Raw genomic sequence first — 22,206 nt, 5'->3', positions numbered from 1 at the left:
GTACTTTCATTATTTATTTTGTCCTCTTTTCCTGTAATTTAACTCTGAAAATTGTTGGTTTTCTAAATTCCACTGAGTTTCTATAAAGTAATGGGCACCTGCACTGCCCTGTTTGAACCTAAGTTGCCTTTTATCTGTTTCCCCTACTGACGACAGGGCCGGTGCTACAACAGAGGAAGACTAGGCAACCACCTTTGGGCGCCCCTGCAGGGAGGGGGGGGGGGGGGGCACAAACTTGGTGCATGACGTAATTTTTTTTGTGTATAATTCTTTGTTTTGCTGCCTAACTGCTATAGTAAGGGCCATGTGTGGTGGTAAAATTGCTAGAATGGGAGGGGACTCCCCTGAAGCAAAGGGAGGCAGAGAGTGCAGGTCAGCCAGAACAGCTGTAAGCATCTGGATGAAATATCTCACTGTACAGCCCCAGCTTTCTTTGCAAAACTTTATCAGCCTTCATAAAGTTGGTGGAGCCAGTGACAGAAGTGAGCCTCGACTCCATCCTCAGCCTATTTGGTATTACTGGGGGCCGCACTGACAATCCTGTTGATATATTGCAAGACATCAATGCTATTCTTATATATATACAGGGAGTGCAGAATTATTAGGCAAGTTGTATTTTTGAGGATTAATTTTATTATTGAACAACAACCATGTTCTCAATGAACCCAAACAACTCATTAATATCAAAGCTGAATAGTTTTGGAAGTAGTTTTTAGTTTGTTTTTAGTTTTAGCTATTTTAGGGGGATATCTGTGTGTGCAGGTGACTATTACTGTGCATAATTATTAGGCAACTTAACAAAAAACAAATATATACCCATTTCAATTATTTATTTTTACCAGTGAAACCAATATAACATCTCAACATTCACAAATATACATTTCTGACATTCAAAAACAAAACAAAAACAAATCAGTGACCAATATAGCCACCTTTCTTTGCAAGGACACTCAAAAGCCTGCCATCCATGGATTCTGTCAGTGTTTTGATCTGTTCACCATCAACATTGCGTGCAGCAGCAACCACAGCCTCCCAGACACTGTTCAGAGAGGTGTACTGTTTTCCCTCCTTGTAAATCTCACATTTGATGATGGACCAAAGGTTCTCAATGGGGTTCAGATCAGGTGAACAAGGAGGCCATGTCATTAGACTTTCTTCTTTTATACCCTTTCTTGCCAGCCACACTGTGGAGTACTTGGACGCGTGTGATGGAGCATTGTCCTGCATGAAAATCATGTTTTTTCTTGAAGGATGCAGACTTCTTTCTGTACCACTGCTTGAAGAAGGTGTCTTCCAGAAACTGGCAGTAGGACTGGGAGTTGAGCTTGACTCCATCCTCAACCCGAAAAGGCCCCACAAGCTCATCTTTGATGATACCAGCCCAAACCAGTACTCCACCTCCACCTTGCTGGCGTCTGAGTCGGACTGGAGCTCTCTGCCCTTTACCAATCCAGCCACGGGCCCATCCATCTGGCCCATCAAGACTCACTCTCATTTCATCAGTCCATAAAACCTTAGAAAAATCAGTCTTGAGATATTTCTTGGCCCAGTCTTGACGTTTCAGCTTGTGTGTCTTGTTCAGTGGTGGTCGTCTTTCAGCCTTTCTTACCTTGGCCATGTCTCTGAGTATTGCACACCTTGTGCTTTTGGGCACTCCAGTGATGTTGCAGCTCTGAAATATGGCCAAACTGGTGGCAAGTGGCATCTTGGCAGCTGCACGCTTGACTTTTCTCAGTTCATGGGCAGTTATTTTGCGCCTTGGTTTTTCCACACACTTCTTGCGACCCTGTTGACTATTTTGAATGAAACGCTTGATTGTTCGATGATCACGCTTCAGAAGCTTTGCAATTTTAAGAGTGCTGCATCCCTCTGCAAGATATCTCACTATTTTTGACTTTTCTGAGCCTGTCAAATCCTTCTTTTGACCCATTTTGCCAAAGGAAAGGAAGTTGCCTAATAATTATGCACACCTGATATAGGGTGTTAATGTCATTAGACCACACCCCTTCTCATTACAGAGATGCACATCACCTAATATGCTTAATTGGTAGTATGCTTTCGAGCCTATACAGCTTGGAGTAAGACAACATGCATAAAGAGGATGATGTGGTCAAAATACTCATTTGCCTAATAATTCTGCACTCCCTGTATATATATATATATATATATATATATATATATATATATATATATATATATATATATATATATATAGAGAGAGAGAGAGAGAGAGAGAGAGAGAGAGAGAGAGATAAGAGACAGATACTTATACATGTATGTTTGTATATCATGCTGAAAGTTCCTTTATTTGTCTGAAGTGTCCACACCCCTGAGCTCCTCAGGCAACCCATGGCAGAACGCTAGTTCTGTGATTTTAGCCAATAGCGTGCTAGCTATCCGGCATGGCGCCAATGGCCCGTACGACTGTTGGCTAAGAAGTGGAAAAATAACCTCACAACAAACTAGCGTTCTGCCATGGACAGCCTGAGGAGCTCAGTGCGGCAAACACTTCAGACAAATTAGTTGCGATGTGGGGGGCTGGCGTTTTAGGGGTTAATACTTTATTACAGTGTTGGCGATGTGGGAGGCGACGTTTTAGGGGTTAATAGGTTTATATAGTGTTGATGATGTGGGTGGACGGGGGATTAGGGGTTAATGGTTTTTTTTAATAGTCGCGATTTGGGGGGCCTGCGTGTTAGGGGTTTGTAAGTTTATTTAGTGTCGGCGATGTCCGGGGTCGGCCGATTAGGGGTTATTAATTTTATTTAGTGTCAGCGAAGTCGGGGAGTGGCGGATTAGGGGTTAATAACTTTATTTAGTGTCAGCAATGTAGGGGGGCGGCGGATTAGGTGTATTTAGACTATGGGTTAATGTTAGGGTGTTAGGTTTTCACAACTTTCTTTTACCCATAGACATCAATGGGGCTGCATTACGGGGATCGCCATTCCGCAGTTGCAGGTGTTAGTTTTTTCTGACACTTTCTCCCCATTGATGTCTATGGGGGAAAGCGTGCACAAGCACGTCAAGTCAGGTCTTTGGTTTTGTGCGGTATGGAGCTTAACGCACCATACCGCACAAGAGGTTTTTCAGTAACTCGTAATGGCAGCGCTATGGAAAGTGTGATAACGCTCATTTTTGTGTGTTCTTTATGCACCTGATATAGAGCAAAACTTGTAATATTGCTGTATATTCCTATAAGGATCTTTTGGTTATGACATATTCTTAAATGGCTGGTTAATTATACCACATTGTTATACTTTTTTTTTTTTGGGTTATACCTTATTCTTAAAAAGCTGGTTATGCCTTGCTCTTAAATAGCTGGTTATTTTCTACAGATTTGTTTTTACATATTAACATGAGAGGTGTATAATAGGTAAATATTCAATGCAGTGTTTGCGTGTAACAGAAAATATTTGATATTACAATAAAATATATAGCGTATAAGCCTTCAGCAGGTGTATAATAAAATTAATCAAAAATATCTCTTGTGCCACAGACACGTAACCCCCCAAGCAATGAACTCAGCAAGGATAGAAACAACCTTAAACACAGAGTTGCCTTATTACTCCCACGCTTCCTGCTAACAATTGGATAACATAGCTGCCAATCAATACTGCTGGTAGGCGGGTCATTAATAAACAGCTATAGAGAAAAGAAGAAGCTTGGGTTGCTGCATCCTGTAGCAGAGGGAGGGGAGCTTGAGTAGTGTGACTACCACAACAACATAGCTTGCTGTTACACATCAGTGCCAGATCTGTCTGCAGCAACACGGCTTGTGCAACAGCACCGCAAGATCCGTAGACATCCTGCTGCAGCAGCTGAGCCTGCCCAGACTGCAAAACAACGTTACTTGTCATACAGAGCAGTTACTAGAGGTGAGTCACTCAGATGTCAAGTAACAGTTTCATGCAGGATGTATATCTGCTGGCTCTTGCTTATGGGCTTGCTCTGTGTTCGTAGGTTTATCATTTCCACCTTACATAAAGTGTGCTAACATAAGATATACCGGTATATATATATATATATATATATATATAGTGTGCTTTAATGAGATAACATTTGCAACACAGCAGGTATCACGTCACTGCACACACTTTTTATTTCACTATTTTGGGCCGCAGTGAAGTGTAATTCATTTTAATGCAACTTCCTTATATTATACATTTTCTATTACTGTTTTCTTAAAACATAAAAACAGATACAGTGTTGGAACTAGGATTAATTGAGAATACTAAACTGTGTATATATGTAGGTAGTTATCTATCTATCCTATCATCTACATGGCAAAAATGTTACTTGTTTATTACTATTATAGGATTTGCTTCAGATACACTGAGCTGCTATTAAGAAACTTTTTTTATATTTTGCTTGTATTATGTGGTAGTCATGCACACAGAAAACATCTAATATTCATCAATACTTTAAAGATTAACTTGACTAAAATGCAATTTGAAAATTCCATTCCAATAACACTACCAAAATGTATGTTCAGCATAGAAAACTGAAAAACTTTATTGGATTCTGATATCTTCATGGGACAGTGTGTGAGTTTATATAAATAGTAAGCTAAACTTTGTTATGTTAAATAAGTTCCAATCTACTCATATTATCTAATTTGCTTCCTTCTTGCTGTACCCTTTGTTGAAAAGCACACCCAGGTAGACATAAATGCCTCTTGTCATTGGTTTACCCAATGTGTTTAGCTAGTTCCCAGTTGTGCATTGCTGCTCTTTCAACAAAGGATACCAAGAGAATTAAGTACATTTTTATGCTCTATCTGAATCATGAAAGATATATTTTTGTTGTTGTCCCTTTTAATGAGCATCAAATTTATATGTGTGTGTATCTATGTATGTATATGTGTGTGTGTGTGTGTGTGTGTGTGTGTGTGTATATATATATATATATATATATATATATATATATATATATATATATAGTAAAGAAGGGCACTATGACCATTTATGTTTAAATTCTGATGTTTTCATAATAAACAATATCTATTGTTGAAACTAAAAATCCTGAAAGTGCCCTTCTTTTCTTCAAATATCAATACCAGACTTTCGAGTATTGCACCCAGGTCATAGCTACACCACAGAGGTTGGAGTGCTGGGCCACCGGCTAATTGACATTACACACACACATATATATTTACACTTCAGGTTTTGCACAGCTGAGTAATCCTTCCGGTTCTGTTCCTTTCATGTTTACTGACCTGGAGGCACCACCGAGCTGGGCATTATTCATATATGGCGGCTACTTTCCCTTATATTGATTGAGGTTCCTAGAATTAAGTGTGTGGTGATAGGGGATTCGTACCCCATAATATTCTGTATACCATACCGTCTATATATGTTATATTCCACTATAGAAGGAAGGCACAGACACAGTCTCTTGTTCATATCTTTTCATTTGGTGAAGATTTGCAGGGAGTCTTCACTCACCTTTTGGTCCTGCTGCCTTCTTTTGGATACATTATATCCTGTGGACTCTTGGATATTTTATATAGAATTTTTATGTTATTGTCATATATTATATATATATATATATAAAAATATAATTTTTTTTATGTATGTTGATTATTTGCTTTTTATTTACACTTGCATTATAGCTTATGATTGTGATTTTCTTTTGTGATTCACATTTGTGGATTTTATTCTCTAGTATCATATTTTATATTTTTTATGATACACTATGTGGGTACAATAGGGGATATATATATATATATATATATATATATATACACACACACACACACGACTATGTAAAACCACGCTATCCTATTGTACCCACGTAGTGTATCATAAAAAATATCAAATATGATACTAGAGAATAAAATCCACAAATGTGAATCACAAAAGAAAATCATAAGCTATAATGCAAGTGTAAATAGAAAGCAAATAATCCACATATATAATAATAGCATAAATAATATAATAGTATAAAATATTATATAAAAAATAAAAAATAAAAAAATATATATATATATATATATATATATACATACACACACACTGTGTATATGTGTGTGTGTGTGTGTATGTATATATGTATGTGTGTGTATATATATATATATATATATATATATATATATATATATATATATATATATATATATATATATATATATATATATATATATATATATATATATATATATATATATATATATATATAATCTCACAGTCACTAGGGATTAGCACTCTCACCTTCCAAATTCAATGCCAGGGTGTCAGGAACATAAGAAACATAGAACAAGCAGCAGTTCCGCACTCACTGGACTTTCAAAGTGTAGTTCTTTATTGTGAACTGTGATGTTTCGGGGATCAAATCATCTGATGAAGGGGACAGTTTGATCCCTGAAGCGTCACAGTTCACAATAAATAATTGAAAGCCCAGCAAATTTATCTTATCACATCTGCTGTGGTCAGATATAAATAAGCTCCGGCATGTTGTGGCAGTGCGTTAAGGGTTGTAAAATTTGCAGGATCAGCTCCAGCCTCTCTGGGGGTAGTGGGGGAAAAATAAATAATGAAAGTACAGTGGATTTTTTTTTTTCATTTTGCAGAATTTACTAGTAAATTTCTTACTAGACAGAGAAGGGTTAACATTGACCATATAAAACCAACTATGTTTTTATATTGTTTAAATCTACTCACACCTCATGGTAATATTAGGTTTAGCCGATCACCAATTTACAAGTAGGGATTTAAATATTAGAACGAATGTTATTGTAGAAATTAGATTAACATAAACGAATATTCTTAAATTCTATAATCCAATGTTATTTACAGTTTTTGAATGTCCCTTTCAATTTCAAATTTACATAATAGATCGAATATACACATTTGAAAATTGAATTTGGTTATGTATATTCGATTTATTATGAACATTCAAAATCAAATTGGAATATTACATTTATAAAACAATTTTAGACTAGAAATACTTTTTCAAATTCAAATATTACCATTTTCAGCAAAAGTTCCCTGGTGGCTAGTGCTGTAATGCTTGCCCTCTGAACATATTCATCTTGGAGGTATAATCCTCTCTTAATTTCACAGGGCACAATCACTCTTACTTGCTTGTTCCTCTAAGTTAGCCAACTTGTGGCCTCTGCCATAGGTTTTGTGACTCCAGGAATAAGTTGAGCTAAACATAAGAACATTGTAAGGAAATCTATCTATTTGTGTTTTTTTATAGCCATACATTTAGGGATATGAAACCCAACATTTTTCTTTCATGATTCAGATAGCATTCAATTTTAAAACCCTTTCTAATTTACTTCTATTATCAATTGTTCTCTTGGTATATTTTGTTGAAAAGCAGGTAAATATGCGTAGGAGATGCATTATTGGAAGCTTAGGAGATGACCCAATTCTTGAGCACTATATGGCAGCAGTTTTGCCAGAATGTTGTCCATTTGCAAGAGCACTAGATGGCAGCAGTATTCCTTGCCATGTAGTGCTCCAAATGCCTACCTAGGTATCTAGTATCTGGTATGCTCTGTTTGAATCACAAAAAAAGTTTTGGGTTTCATATCCCTTTAAGTGTTCAAAAATGTTGATTTGTGGCCCTCCATATGTTAAATAGTTGACCCTTACTGTACCTAGGGTTGCCACCTCAGCTATGTTTTCCTGGACACTTATGAGTTACTCATGCTGCAGGGTTTGTAGAGGGAAACATGCATTGTGCCGCTGGACAGCACAAAAATAGTGACCCTGGACAGCACAATACATGTTCCTCCCTGCACACCCTGCAGCATGTGTAACTCATAAGTGTCCAGGAAAGCATGGCCGAGGTGGCAACCCTTCTTAAGTTGCACGACTGGCAGTAAGGAAGTGTCTCTGTTCTTGGGCACTTCTACAGTAATTGCATCTGACATCACTACACAACGCACAAGGATGTCTCCATATGTCATGTGACCTCTAGCCTCCCACCCATTTTATGATGAAGCATAGCACTACTTCCAAATAATAAAACAGTGTCATCCCTACAGAAGCTTTTAAATACAAATCCATTTTATTCAGTTAATTAATTTTAGGTATTTTTATCATCATCATTATTTTTGGCCAATTATACCATAAGCATTTTGGGACCTTTTTTAAGTAACTCAAAATGACACTCCGTTTAGGGTGGCTGTTCATTTTTTCTTATAGAATAACACTTAAAGTGACAGTCAAGTCATTATTAAACTTTCATGATTCAGATAGGGAATGCAATTTTAAACAACTTTCCAGTTTACTTTTATGATTAAATTTGCTTTATTCTTTTGGTACTCTTGGTTGAAAGTTAAACCTAGGTAGGCTGATCTGCTAATTGCTAAGCCCTTGAAGGCCGCCTCCTTATCTTATCTGCATTTTAACAGTTTCCATAGCTTGAAAGTTATTTACAAGTCAGCACTGTTTGGCTAAAATGCAAATCTGTCAAAAGAAATAAGATAGGGGGCAGTCTGCAGAGGCTTAGAAACAAGGTGATCACAGAGGAAAAAAGTATATTAATATAACTGTGTTGGTCCCTTTTAAGGACTATATAAAAAAAAATGTTTAATCTGATCTAACCATAAACCCAATGAGTGTAATTACTACACATAAATAAATATTTAACATAATCTTGTCATGGCAGGGGCTAATACAAGAGGCAGTTTGTATTTTTATGCTATATTAAAGTTTGTTGGTATGAAAAAATTCATGCTTTTTTTTTTTTTTTTTTTCCAATGCTCAGTCTTTATATGAGCCACACCATGTAAATTATTTATTTTTACAGAGGGTATATTGAAATCCAACATAACTGAAGTACATTAATTCTGTCTGAAAATGAATAAATCTATTAAATATATTCTGCTGGCACACCCTAGTATGAATTTGTCAGAGACATACTTAATTTTTCAACAGCTTTAAAGGGACATGACACCCACATTTTTTCTTTCATGATTTAGAAAGAGAATGCAATTTTAAATATCTTTCTAATTTACTTATATTATCTAATTTGTTTTATTCTCTTGATATTCTTTGCTGAAAAGCATATCTAGATATGTTCAGTAACTGCTGATTGGTTGCTGCACATAGAAGCCTCGTGTGATTGGCTCACCATGTGCATTGCTTTTTCTTCAACTAAGGATATCTAAAAAAGGAAGCAAAATAAATAATAGAATGAAATTGTAATGTTGTTTAAATTTATATCTGACTCATGAAAGAAAGATTTTGGGTTTAGTGGCCCTTTAAGTATTAAAAATGTCTACCTTTTTAAAATAGATATTAAAGGGACTTTCCGATCAAAATTGAAATAGATGAATTACATCTTTGAATAGAAAAATATTTGCAATATACATGTATTGGCAAAGATGCTTCTAGTAAAAGTTATCACTGTTTTAGTATTGGCATTCTTCTCTGCACGTTCATGTGAAGCGTAGCTAGATAGCTAGTTTAAATCCTGCAACTGCTCAGAACACAAATGGGGCTTGCATAATATCAGCATTTAACAAATTGAGTCATTACCAGATGGTACAAGCACCTTAGGCTCTATGAGAAAGTTCTCTGTTTAAAATGCTGGTGCACGGTGCATATTTAGATAAACTTTTTAACCCCTTAACGACCAAGGACGTGCCAGGCACGTCCTCTGGGGTTTGAAGCACTGGAAGCGATCGTGATTGCTTCCAGCCTCTTCCACGGTATTGTAGTGATGCCTCGATATTGAGGCATCACTGCAATACCCTTTTTAAACCACCGATGCAGAGAGGGCCACTTTGTGGCCCTCCCTGTATCGGCCATTGATGGTGCTGATCGTTTAACAGCAGCAGGGAGGCGGGTGGGCGGCCCATCAATAGAAGGATCCAGTTCCGGTGCACATCGATGTGTGCGTGTTCAGTCGCGGATGCGGCGGGCTTGACGTCGGGGGCGTGCCACATTTATACACAAAAAAATATTTAAATATTGGCTAAGGAATCTGCGGGGGAGGGTGTGGAGGGTATTGAGGGCGGGCAGCTACACTACAGAAAAAACTTTATTTTTAATATAAAAATAAAAACCCCCACATTTTTTGGGCAAACTGGGTACTGGCAGACAGCTGCCAGTACCCAAGATGGCGGTAAGTAGGTAGAGGGGGAGGGGTTAGAAAGCTGTATGGGGGGGGGATCAGGAACGTTGGGGGCTAATGGGGGATCCAACACTGCATAATATAAAAAAATATTAATAATAATACATTTAAAAAAAAAAAAAAATGCTTTTTACAGTAGAATCTCAATTATCCAGAACTCAAGCAACCGGAAAAAAAAAAGGAAACATGTCTGGATCTCTTTAAACAGCAGGAGCTGCGGTAACCCTTGTTGGCTATCTCGCGGCGGCTTTAACTTCTTGGTACAGTATCCCTCTGTCATGTATCCCTCTGTGGAACGAGTACTGTACTTCCGGACCAGGGGTCACACTACCGGCTGTCAGGGAAGAGCCCAATGGGAGGATCCACAAAGATGCAACGGCTCAATCGCTTGCTGAAAACAATGCGTTTATTCAGGATAAAATACAAGTGTATATCCTGAATAAACACATTGTTTTCAGCAAAAGATTCAGCTGTTCTGGGAATCTGGGTTATAGAACTAGAGCTATTTTTAATCGTGACTCTCAAGCAACCAGAATTACACTTATCCGGAATCTACCAATCCCCATGGGTGCCGGTTAATTGAGATTCTACTGTATTTTAGTACTGGCAGACTTTCTGCTAGTACAAGATGGCGGGGACAATTGTGGGGTTGGGGAGGGAAGAGAGCTGTTTGAGAGGGATCAGGGGGTGGGATGTGTCAAGTGGGAGGTTGATATTTACATTAAAGCTAAAATTAACCCTATAAGCTCCCTACAAGCTACCTAATTAACCTCTTCACTGCTGGGCATAATACAAGTGTGGTACGCAGCAGCATTTAGTGGTCTTCTAATTACCAAAAAGCAACGCCAAAGCCATATATGTCTGCTATTTCTGAACAAAGGGGATCCCAGAGAAGTATTTACAACCATTTGTGCCATGATTGCACTAACTGTTTGTAAATAAACCTACAATTGTGAAAAAGTTAGCAATTTTTTTTTTTTTATTTGATCGCATTTGGCAGTGAAATGGTGGTATGAAATATACCAAAATGGGCCTAGATCAATACTTTGGGTTGTCTACTACACTAAAGCTAAAATTAACCCTACAGGCTCCCTAATTAACCCCTTCACTGCTGGGCAATATACACATGTTGTTCTTAGCGGCCTTCTGATTACCAAAAAGCAATGCCAAAGACATATGTCTGCTATTTCTGAACAAAGGGGATCCCAGAGAAGCATTTACAACCATTTGTGCCATAATTGCACAAGCGGTTTGTAAATAATTTCAGTGAGAAGCCTAAAATTGTGAAAAAGTTTGGCAAATTTTTGTTTTAATTTTATTTGATCGCATTTGGTGGCGAAATGGTGGCATGAAATATACCAAAATCAATCAATACTTTGGATTGTCTACTAAAAAAAATGTATATGTGAAGGGTTATTCAGGGATTCCTGACAGATATCAGTCTTCCAATGTAACTATCACTAAAAAATGGTTTGGAAATAGCAAAGTTCTACTTGTATTTATTGCCCTATAACTTACAAAAAAGCAAAGAACATGTAAACATTGGGTATTTCTATACTCGGGTCAAAATTTAGAAACTATTTAGCATGGGTGTTTTTTGGTGGTTGTAGATGTGTAACAGATTTTGGGGGTCAAAGTTAGAAAAAGTGTGTTTTTTTATCATATTCTATATATTTTTATAGTAAATTATAAGATATGATGAAAATAATGATATCTTTAGAAAAACGATATATATTATGTGTGAGTACAGTAAATGAGTTAGAGGAAAATTACAGCTAAACACAAACACATCAGAAATGTAAAAATACCCTTGGTCCCAAACAGTCAACACATGGAAAAGTGGTCTGGTCACTAAGGGGTTAAACAGCTATAATTTGCTTCCTTCTTGCTGTATCCTTTGTTGAAAAGCATACCCAGGTAGACATAAATGCCTCTTGTCATTGGCTCAACCAATGTGTTTAGCTAGTTTTCAGTTGTGCATTGCTGCTCTTTCAACAAAGGATACCAGGATAATTAAGTACATTTCTATGCTTTATCTTTTATTATAAGCATTTTTGCTAATACATGTATATTACAAAAATGTTTCTATTTAAAACTGAAATCCATCCATGAGGATTCAAATTTTGGCTGGAATGTCCCTTTAATTTCACTTAGTCTATACCAGTGATTTGCAACATTTGACATAATGATTGTCTGAATAAATGTCTATATCATGGTTGTAAATGAAGCCTGATGAGCCTGTCCCATACCTACCAATATTTCAAAATTTGAAAGAGGGACACCCCCGCACTGTTGTCAGTCTGCCGCGGCACACCTGAGGATCTCTCACGGCACACTGGTTGAAAAACACTGGTCTATATCAACATTTAAACTCTTAAATAATGCCTATTTGACAAAGAACAGAACAGCGCAACTATTTCAGTATTCTTGCGTTTTCTCTTTCTTTGCAAAGCATAATGTTTGCACAGAAAGCAGAAGACTAGAGACTACACTGGATATGGCCGGTGTCCTGTCAAAAATAGCTACCTTGTCGAGATTAGCTACATTGACGTGCGCATGCTCACAAGTACGTAATGCATTCCACAGATGATTCAAAAGAACCTTTGGAATGCAATTATGTAAATATAGGCATGTGCACAGCCTCGGGTAGCTGATCTCGACAGAGAGGAAAATGAGTCTCCTATTAAATCTTAAAGCAGTAATCTCCATGTGCGCATGCACACTTTATTCTGTCGGTAGCTAATTCCGACAGTGCGTTTTCTAATTCTTTTACCCAGGGCTGTTCAGTGCTCATTTGCGTAAAGGGTCTACTGACATTAAAACTTTTGTTTGCACCGGTCATTTGCAAATAGCACTGTCAAATATTCTGCGCTATGTGCAATCCAAAGTTTTAATGTCAATGGAACCTTTGCGTAAATGAGCTCTGAACAGCCCTGTAGAGTCGTATCTCTTCCAGAATTAAAAAGTGGAGATATTTCTGTTTATCTAACAGCTAATCAGATCACTTAATCGGATAATAAAACAATAAATCAAATATATTTCAATTATTATATAGAATGTTTGCAAATATATGCAGAGATAGATTAAGAACATATAAAGAAGTAACCGTGATATACAAATCACTGGGCTTCTTATAGGAGGCGCTACAACAATAGATAGATAGATATGTTAAAACATAAGCACAAGAAATATGATATATGATATTATTCTCTAAATTGGCAAACATAAAATAGTGTTAAAAAGAATATGCAAAACAATGAACTGGACAAGCCAGATGTGGAAAGTCCAACAGGTGTCCTCGGACGTCCCAGAACTTGATAGGCCGCTCTCAGTCGTCACCCAAAAGGATGATGCACTTCTATGATAAGACAAAAACAGAGGCGCAAAATGTGTAGATCAATAAAGACAAAAGAATCCAAAGAGCAGCAGAATAAGGGTACTCACAAAGGTAGCGGCACTCTATTATGCCAATAGGAGCAGGCTGGTGTTCTACAGCAAACCAGCTAGCTGTGTGGAAGATCCCCACCGGATGTGATCAGCGCTGGAAATCTCTGCCTTCTGAACCTCTGGCCAATGTTCCCAATGGCAATGCTTCCCTTCGACTAAAGCTGCAGATGGAATGGGGAGAGGGGCTGGACTGCCCTAAGGTTACTGATATGGAGACTGTCACACCAACACCAGACTTATGTAAAAGTAAAAATCAGTATTTTATTATACAAAATAAAAATACCAAAGGTATGACAATTTACAGCTGGGTGTGTGAATACCAATCTCCTAACAAGAGTATAAAAGCAACGCGTTTCTCGGGAGCACCCCGTTTCCTCATAATAGAGTGCCGCTACCTTTGTGAGTACCCTTATTCTGCTGCTCTTTGGATTCTTTTTTCTTTATAGATTAAGAACATGTGAGGTTAAAGGGACAGTTTACACCAGAATGTTTATTGTTTTAAAAGATAGATAATCCCTTTATTACATAATCCCCAGTTTTGCATAACCAACACAGTTCTATTAATATACTTTTTACCACTGTAATAACCTTGTATCTAAGCATCTTCTGACAGCCCCCTGATCACATGACTTTTTAAAATATATTATCTATTGACAATTCGTGCTTTGTTGTGTTGGCTCTTAAATAACTCAACGGGCGTGAGCACAATGTTATCTATATGGCTCACATGAACTAGCTCCTGTTGTGAAAAGCTAATAAAAAAGCATGTGATAAGAGGCTGTTCGTAGTGGCTTAGAAACAGGAAGACATTTAGAGGTTTAGATGTTATAAAGTATATTATTATAATAATGTTGGTTGTGCAAAGCTGGAGAATGGGTGGTAAAGGCGTTATCTAATTTTTTAAACAATAACAATTTTAGTAAATTTAACGGGAAAGCAGACACTGCACCAAGACTCCATATATAAAAAAATCCAAGTTTATTGGTATTAAGTAAAAAAAATCACAGCAACAAAGATACGCTGTAAGCATATAGAGCCCAAGAAACCTGTGTCTGTCTGTCTACCTGCCTTTCTTGGGCTCTATCTATGTACTTACAGCGTATCTTTGTTGCTGTGATTTTTTTACTTTATACCATTAAACTTGGATTTTTATATATGGAGTCTTGGTGCAGTGTCTGCTTTCATGTTCCATTTGAACATTAGCTTATGTGGCTTTGTTCTGCTACGGCACTTTGTTGTGATTGGAGGAGCTTGGATGACCTTTCAACGGTTACACTTCCGCCTTTGGGAACGCTGAGAATCGGACGCTGCTCGGATCGACATACACCCTGTGTCTCCATAACAATTTTAGTCTTGACTTTCCCTTTAAGACACATTGCTCATTATATTAAGAGAATGCATCACCACATAAATCATTCTCCCTGCTATAAAAGTAATGAAGATTGGAGGCCCTTTTTTGGGTAGTAATATTTCTTAAACACAACTTTTTGGATATTTATCATGTTTTTTTTAAATTGAGGTAATATTATTTATCATGGACTTGAAACTTCCTTTCTTCTGTTATGTGTGATCAGTCCACGGGTCATCATTACTTCTGGGATATAACTCCTCCCCAACAGGAAATGCAAGAGGATTCACCCAGCAGAGCTGCATATAGCTCCTCCCCTCTACGTCAGTCCCAGTCATTCTCTTGCACCCAACGACTAGATAGGATGTGTGAGAGGACTATGGTGATTATACTTAGTTTTTATGACTTCAATCAAAAGTTTGTTATTTTAAAATAGCACCGGAGCGTGTTATTACTTCTCTGGCAGAGTTTGAGGAAGAATCTGTCAGAGTTTTTTACTATGATTTTAACCGGAGTAGTTAAGATCATATTGCTGTTCTCGGCCATCTGAGGGAGGTAAAGGCTTCAGATCAGGGGACAGCGGGCAGATGAATCTGCATTGAGGTATGTAGCAGTTTTTATTTTCTGAATGGAATTGATGAGAAAATCCTGCCATACCGTTAAAATGACATGTATGTATACACTTCAGTATTCTGGGGATGGTATTTCACCGGAACTACTCTGTTAAAGGTCACTAATCCTTTTTAATAACTATTTATCATGTTAAACGTTTTTGCTGGAATGTAGAATCGTTTACATTGCTGAGGTACTGTGTGAATAAATATTTGGGCATTATTTTCCACTTGGCAGTTTTTTTGCTTTAATTGTGACAGTTTCGTTTCTCTTCACTGCTGTGTGGGAGAGGGAGGGGCCGTTTTTGGCGCTCTTTGCTACGCATCAAAAAATACCAGTCAGTTACTTTTATATTTCCTGCATGATCCGGTTCATCTCTGATAGATCTCAGGGGTCTTCAAACTTCTTTGAAGGGAGGTAAATTCTCTCAGCAGAGCTGTGAGAATTCTTATAGTGACTGTGAATAAAAACGTTGCTTTGTATTTTTTATGTCAAATTTAATTATTGTTATTTTTTTGCTAAAAAAGATTATAACCAAGTTGTAAGTTTTTTGCTAGTGTGTTAAACATGTCTGACTCAGAGGAAGATATCTGTGTCATTTGTTCCAATGCCAAGGTGGAGCCCAATAGAAATTTATGTACTAACTGTATTGATGCTACTTTAAATAAAAGTCAATCTGTACAATGTGAACAAATTTCACCAAACAGCGAGGGGAGAGTTATGCCGACTAACTCGCCTCACGCGGCAGTACCTGCATCTCCCGCCCGGGAGGTGCGTGATATTTTGGCGCCTAGTACATCTGGGCGGCCATTACAGATAACATTACAAGATATGGCTACTGTTATGACTGAAGTTTTGTCTAAATTACCAGAACTAAGAGGCAAGCGTGATCACTCTGGGGTGAGAACAGAGTGCGCTGACAATGCTAGGGCCATGTCTGATACTGCGTCACAGCTCGCAGAGCATGAGGACGGAGAGCTTCATTCTGTGGGTGACGGTTCTGATCCAAACAGATTGGACTCAGATATTTCAAATTTTAAATTTAAATTGGAGAACCTCCGTGTATTACTAGGGGAGGTCTTAGCAGCTCTCAACGATTGTAACACCGTTGCAATACCAGAGAAACTGTGTAGGTTGGATAAATACTTTGCGGTACCGGCGAGTACTGACGTTTTTCCTATACCTAAGAGACTAACTGAAATTGTTACTAAGGAGTGGGATAGACCCGGTGTGCCGTTCTCACCCCCTCCAATATTTAGAAAGATGTTTCCAATAGACGCCACCACTCGGGACTTATGGCAAACGGTCCCCAAGGTGGAGGGAGCAGTTTCTACTTTAGCTAAGCGTACCACTATCCCGGTGGAGGATAGCTGTGCTTTCTCAGATCCAATGGATAAAAAATTAGAGGGTTACCTTAAGAAAATGTTTGTTCAACAAGGTTTTATATTACAACCCCTTGCATGTATCGCGCCGATTACGGCTGCGGCAGCATTTTGGATTGAGTCGCTTGAAGAGAACCTTAGTTCATCTACGCTAGACGACATTACGGACAGGCTTAGAGTCCTTAAACTAGCTAATTCCTTCATTTCGGAGGCCGTAGTACATTTAACCAAACTTACGGCTAAGAACTCAGGATTCGCCATACAGGCACGTAGGGCGCTGTGGCTAAAATCCTGGTCAGCTGATGTTACTTCTAAGTCCAAATTACTTAATATACCTTTCAAAGGGCAGTCTTTATTTGGGCCCGGTTTGAAAGAGATTATCGCTGACATTACAGGAGGTAAGGGCCACGCCCTACCTCAAGACAAAGCCAAAGCTAAGGCTAGACAGTCTAATTTTCGTCCCTTTCGGAACTTTAAAACAGGAGCAGCATCAACCTCCACTGCACCAAAACAGGAAGGAGCTGTTGCTCGTTACAGGCAAGGCTGGAAGCCTAACCAGTCCTGGAACAAGAGCAAGCAGGCCAGGAAACCTGCTGCTGCCCCAAAGACAGCATGAACCGAGAGCCCCCGATCCGGGACCGGATCTAGTGGGGGGCAGACTCTCTCTCTTCGCCCAGGCCTGGGCAAGAGATGTTCAGGATCCCTGGGCACTAGAGATCATATCTCAGGGATACCTTCTAGACTTCAAATTATCTCCCCCAAGAGGGAGATTTCATCTGTCAAGGTTGTCAACAAACCAGATAAAGAAAGAAGCGTTTCTACGCTGCGTACAAGATCTGTTAATAATGGGAGTGATCCATCCGGTTCCGCGGTCGGAACAAGGACAAGGGTTCTACTCAAACCTGTTTGTGGTTCCCAAAAAAGAGGGAACTTTCAGGCCAATCTTAGATTTAAAGATTCTAAACAAATTCCTAAGAGTTCCATCGTTCAAAATGGAAACTATTCGGACAATCTTACCCATGATCCAAGAGGGTCAGTACATGACCACAGTGGATTTAAAGGATGCTTACCTTCACATACCGATCCACAAAGATCATCACCGGTATCTAAGGTTTGCCTTCTTAGACAGGCAATACCAGTTTGTAGCTCTTCCATTCGGATTGGCTACGGCTCCAAGAATCTTCACAAAGGTTCTGGGTGCCCTTCTGGCGGTACTAAGACCGCGAGGGATTTCGGTAGCTCCATACCTAGACGACATTCTAATACAAGCTTCAAGCTTTCAAACTGCCAAGTCTCATACAGTGTTAGTTCTGGCATTTCTAAGGTCGCATGGATGGAAAGTGAACGAAAAGAAGAGTTCTCTTTTTCCTCTCACAAGAGTTCCATTCTTGGGGACTCTTATAGATTCTGTAGAAATGAAGATTTACCTGACAGAGGACAGGTTAACAAAGCTTCAAAATGCATGCCGTGTCCTTCATTCCATTCAACACCCGTCAGTAGCTCAATGCATGGAGGTGATCGGCTTAATGGTAGCGGCAATGGACATAGTACCTTTTGCACGCCTACACCTCAGACCTCTGCAATTATGCATGCTAAGTCAGTGGAATGGGGATTACTCAGATTTGTCCCCTACTCTGAATCTGAATCAAGAGACCAGAAATTCTCTTCTATGGTGGCTTCATCGGCCACACCTGTCCAGGGGGATGCCATTCAGCAGGCCAGACTGGACAATTGTAACAACAGACGCCAGCCTACTAGGTTGGGGCGCTGTCTGGAATTCTCTGAAGGCTCAGGGACTATGGAATCAGGAGGAGAGTCTCCTTCCAATAAACATTCTGGAATTGAGGGCAGTTCTCAATGCCCTTCTAGCTTGGCCCCAATTAACAACTCGGGGGTTCATCAGGTTTCAGTCGGACAACATCACGACTGTAGCTTACATCAACCATCAGGGAGGGACAAGAAGCTCCCTAGCAATGGTGGAAGTATCAAAGATAATTCGCTGGGCAGAGTCTCACTCTTGCCACCTGTCAGCAATCCACATCCCGGGAGTGGAGAACTGGGAGGCGGATTTCTTGAGTCGCCAGACTTTTCATCCGGGGGAGTGGGAACTTCATCCGGAGGTCTTTGCCCAAATACTTCGACGTTGGGGCAAACCAGAGATAGATCTCATGGCGTCTCGCCAGAACGCCAAACTTCCTCGCTACGGGTCCAGATCCAGGGATCCGGGAGCGGTTCTGATAGATGCTTTGACAGCACCTTGGAACTTCGGGATGGCTTATGTGTTTCCACCCTTTCCGCTGCTTCCTCGATTGATTGCCAAAATCAAGCAGGAGAGAGCATCAGTGATTCTAATAGCGCCTGCATGGCCACGCAGGACTTGGTATGCAGATCTAGTGGACATGTCATCCTGTCCGCCTTGGTCTCTACCTCTAAGACAGGACCTTCTGATACAGGGTCCATTCAAACATCAAAATCTAACTTCTCTGAAGCTGACTGCTTGGAAATTGAACGTTTGATTTTATCAAAACGTGGTTTTTCTGAGTCGGTTATTGATACCCTGATACAGGCTAGGAAGCCTGTTACCAGAAAGATTTACCATAAAATATGGCGTAAATACCTATACTGGTGCGAATCCAAACATTACTCCTGGAGTAGGTTAGGATCTCTAGGATATTGTCTTTTCTACAAGAAGGGTTAGAAAAGGGTTTATCAGCTAGTTCATTAAAGGGACAGATTTCAGCTCTGTCCATCTTGTTACACAGGCGTCTGTCAGAAAATCCAGACGTCCAGGCTTTTTGTCAGGCTTTAGCTAGGATCAAGCCTGTGTTTAAAGCTGTTGCTCCGCCATGGAGTTTAAACTTAGTTCTTAACGTTTTACAGGGTGTTCCATTTGAACCCCTTCATTCCATTGATATAAAATTGTTATCTTGGAAAGTTCTGTTTTTAATGGCTATTTCCTCGGCTCGAAGAGTCTCTGAGTTATCAGCCTTACATTGTGATTCTCCTTATCTGATTTTTCACTCAGACAAGGTAGTTCTGCGTACTAAACCTGGGTTCTTACCTAAGGTGGTCACTAACAGGAATATCAATCAAGAGATTGTTGTTCCATCCTTGTGTCCAAATCCTTCTTCAAAGAAGGAACGTCTTCTACACAATCTGGATGTAGTTCGTGCCCTCAAGTTCTACTTGCAGGCAACTAAAGATTTTCGCCAAACTTCTTCCCTGTTTGTCGTTTATTCTGGACAGAGGAGAGGTCAAAAAGCTTCTGCTACCTCTCTCTCTTTTTGGCTTCGTAGCATAATACGTTTAGCCTATGAGACTGCTGGTCAGCAGCCTCCTGAAAGAATTACAGCTCACTCCACTAGAGCTGTGGCTTCCACTTGGGCCTTTAAGAATGAGGCCTCTGTTGAACAGATTTGCAAGGCTGCAACTTGGTCTTCGCTTCATACTTTTTCCAAATTTTACAAATTTGACACTTTTGCTTCTTCGGAGGCTATTTTTGGGAGAAAGGTTCTTCAGGCAGTGGTTCCTTCTATATAATGAGCCTGCCTATCCCTCCCGTCATCCGTGTACTTTTGCTTTGGTATTGGTATCCCAGAAGTAATGATGACCCGTGGACTGATCACACATAACAGAAGAAAACATAATTTATGCTTACCTGATAAATTCCTTTCTTCTGTTGTGTGATCAGTCCACGGCCCGCCCTGTTTTAAGGCAGGTAAATATCTTTTAAATTATACTCCAGTCACCACTTCACCCTTGGTTACTCCTTTCTCGTTGATTCTTGGTCGAATGACTGGGACTGACGTAGAGGGGAGGAGCTATATGCAGCTCTGCTGGGTGAATCCTCTTGCATTTCCTGTTGGGGAGGAGTTATATCCCAGAAGTAATGATGACCCGTGGACTGATCACACAACAGAAGAAAGGAATTTATCAGGTAAGCATAAATTATGTTTTTCCTTGTCACCTGAATATCCACAGAAACATGCTTAGCAGGCTAATCGTACTGCTGTGAACAAGAATTTATAGGCCCAGTAAGTTTATCAGGTGGAGGACTGCAATTTAGAACATAGAACTTTGATAAAAAAAAATACACCATTTTTTTTTCTCTCACATTGCCTTTAACTTCATAATTTGCATCCATATTTCTCAAGGTCTATTACAACATAATGCTGTGTAAAACAATGCTACATATATAAATGTCACCAACCTAGTTTGCTGAAAGTGAGCGTAAAAATAGTAATAGTACATCATCTGCTAGACATGTTTAGGAGTGCAACAGCTACATTTAAAAAGGCAATAGGACAAATGCTTTAACACCATTTTTTTTTAAATTGAGTTCAAACCTGTCTTAATCCACATGCATATTAGGCAGTTATAGATTAAACTTGTAGTTGTATCCATTAGGCGCAATGCAGTTAAACAAGCGCACTCACAGATATTCAGACAGGAAGAGGTTACACAGTTGCAATTTTTAATGGGCACAAACCAGTTAACAAGCATTCTTATAAATGGGTAGTCAAGCCACAAGAGGTTAAACTGAAAGTAACTTCTAATAAATGTAGTCCGGTAACACAAGCAGGTCCATACAAAAGTATTCAGGTAGCCTATACGGATTAATCAGTTACTGATCATCAGGCATAAACAAGCAGGGTCATACTTAGGTTTTCAAGCGTAGGCAAAGTTGTTATCAAAAGCTGGTCAAGAGACAGCAGGGGTCTATACACACCAGAAAATGTGTGGCTCCTAAATGTAGGCTCTTACATTTTGACCAAATCTGTCAATCCGTACGCTAACATAAAATGATATTTGATTAGGTGAAATGTATGTTAGTAAGAATGTAGTAGGAAAGGGAGGACATAGGATGAAATAAAATATTTAGATTAAGGTGGCATCAGCAAATAAGTCATATTAAAACTATACACTTATGATGGTTTCCATTTAAAAAAAAACTCTTACCTTTTGTTGAACAGCATACCTAGGTGGACTCAATAGCAGCAATGCACTACTAATAGCTAGCTGCTAATTGGTGCCTGCAGATCTATGCCTCTTGCCATTGCTTCAGCATTAGTTCATTGCTGCTCCTTCAACAAAGGGTAGAGAGTATAAAGAACATTTGATAATAGAAGTAAAATGTTGTATGCTCTATTTGAATAGAATTGTGAAAGAAACATTTTGGGTTTCATGTCCCTTTAATGAGATACACAGTTCCCAAGGTAAAAATAAATTTGAAATAATCCCTGAGGAGCCTCATAATACTGGAGTGGCATTGTCTAGAATCTTGCCAGATCAAAGAGATTTAGAGCAGTGGTTCTCAACCAAAGT

At 39.0% G+C, this 22,206-nt stretch overlaps 1 protein-coding gene across 1 annotated transcript in view; it reads left to right on the top strand.

Annotated features, from left to right (window-relative positions):
- The first annotated feature begins 3,656 nt into the window (after nt 1–3,656).
- The window catches only part of BPGM (bisphosphoglycerate mutase), a 135,270-nt gene continuing 116,720 nt past the window's right edge, over nt 3,657–22,206 (top strand). The window contains exon 1 of the mRNA XM_053718726.1: nt 3,657–3,875. The gene's annotated coding sequence lies outside the window, so the exon portion shown is untranslated. The remainder of the gene's footprint in view (nt 3,876–22,206) is intronic.

Source organism: Bombina bombina, chromosome 6 (assembly GCF_027579735.1).
Source record: "Bombina bombina isolate aBomBom1 chromosome 6, aBomBom1.pri, whole genome shotgun sequence".
Classification (NCBI taxonomy): domain Eukaryota; kingdom Metazoa; phylum Chordata; class Amphibia; order Anura; family Bombinatoridae; genus Bombina; species Bombina bombina.
This window is presented reverse-complemented; position numbering and strand designations above follow the sequence as displayed.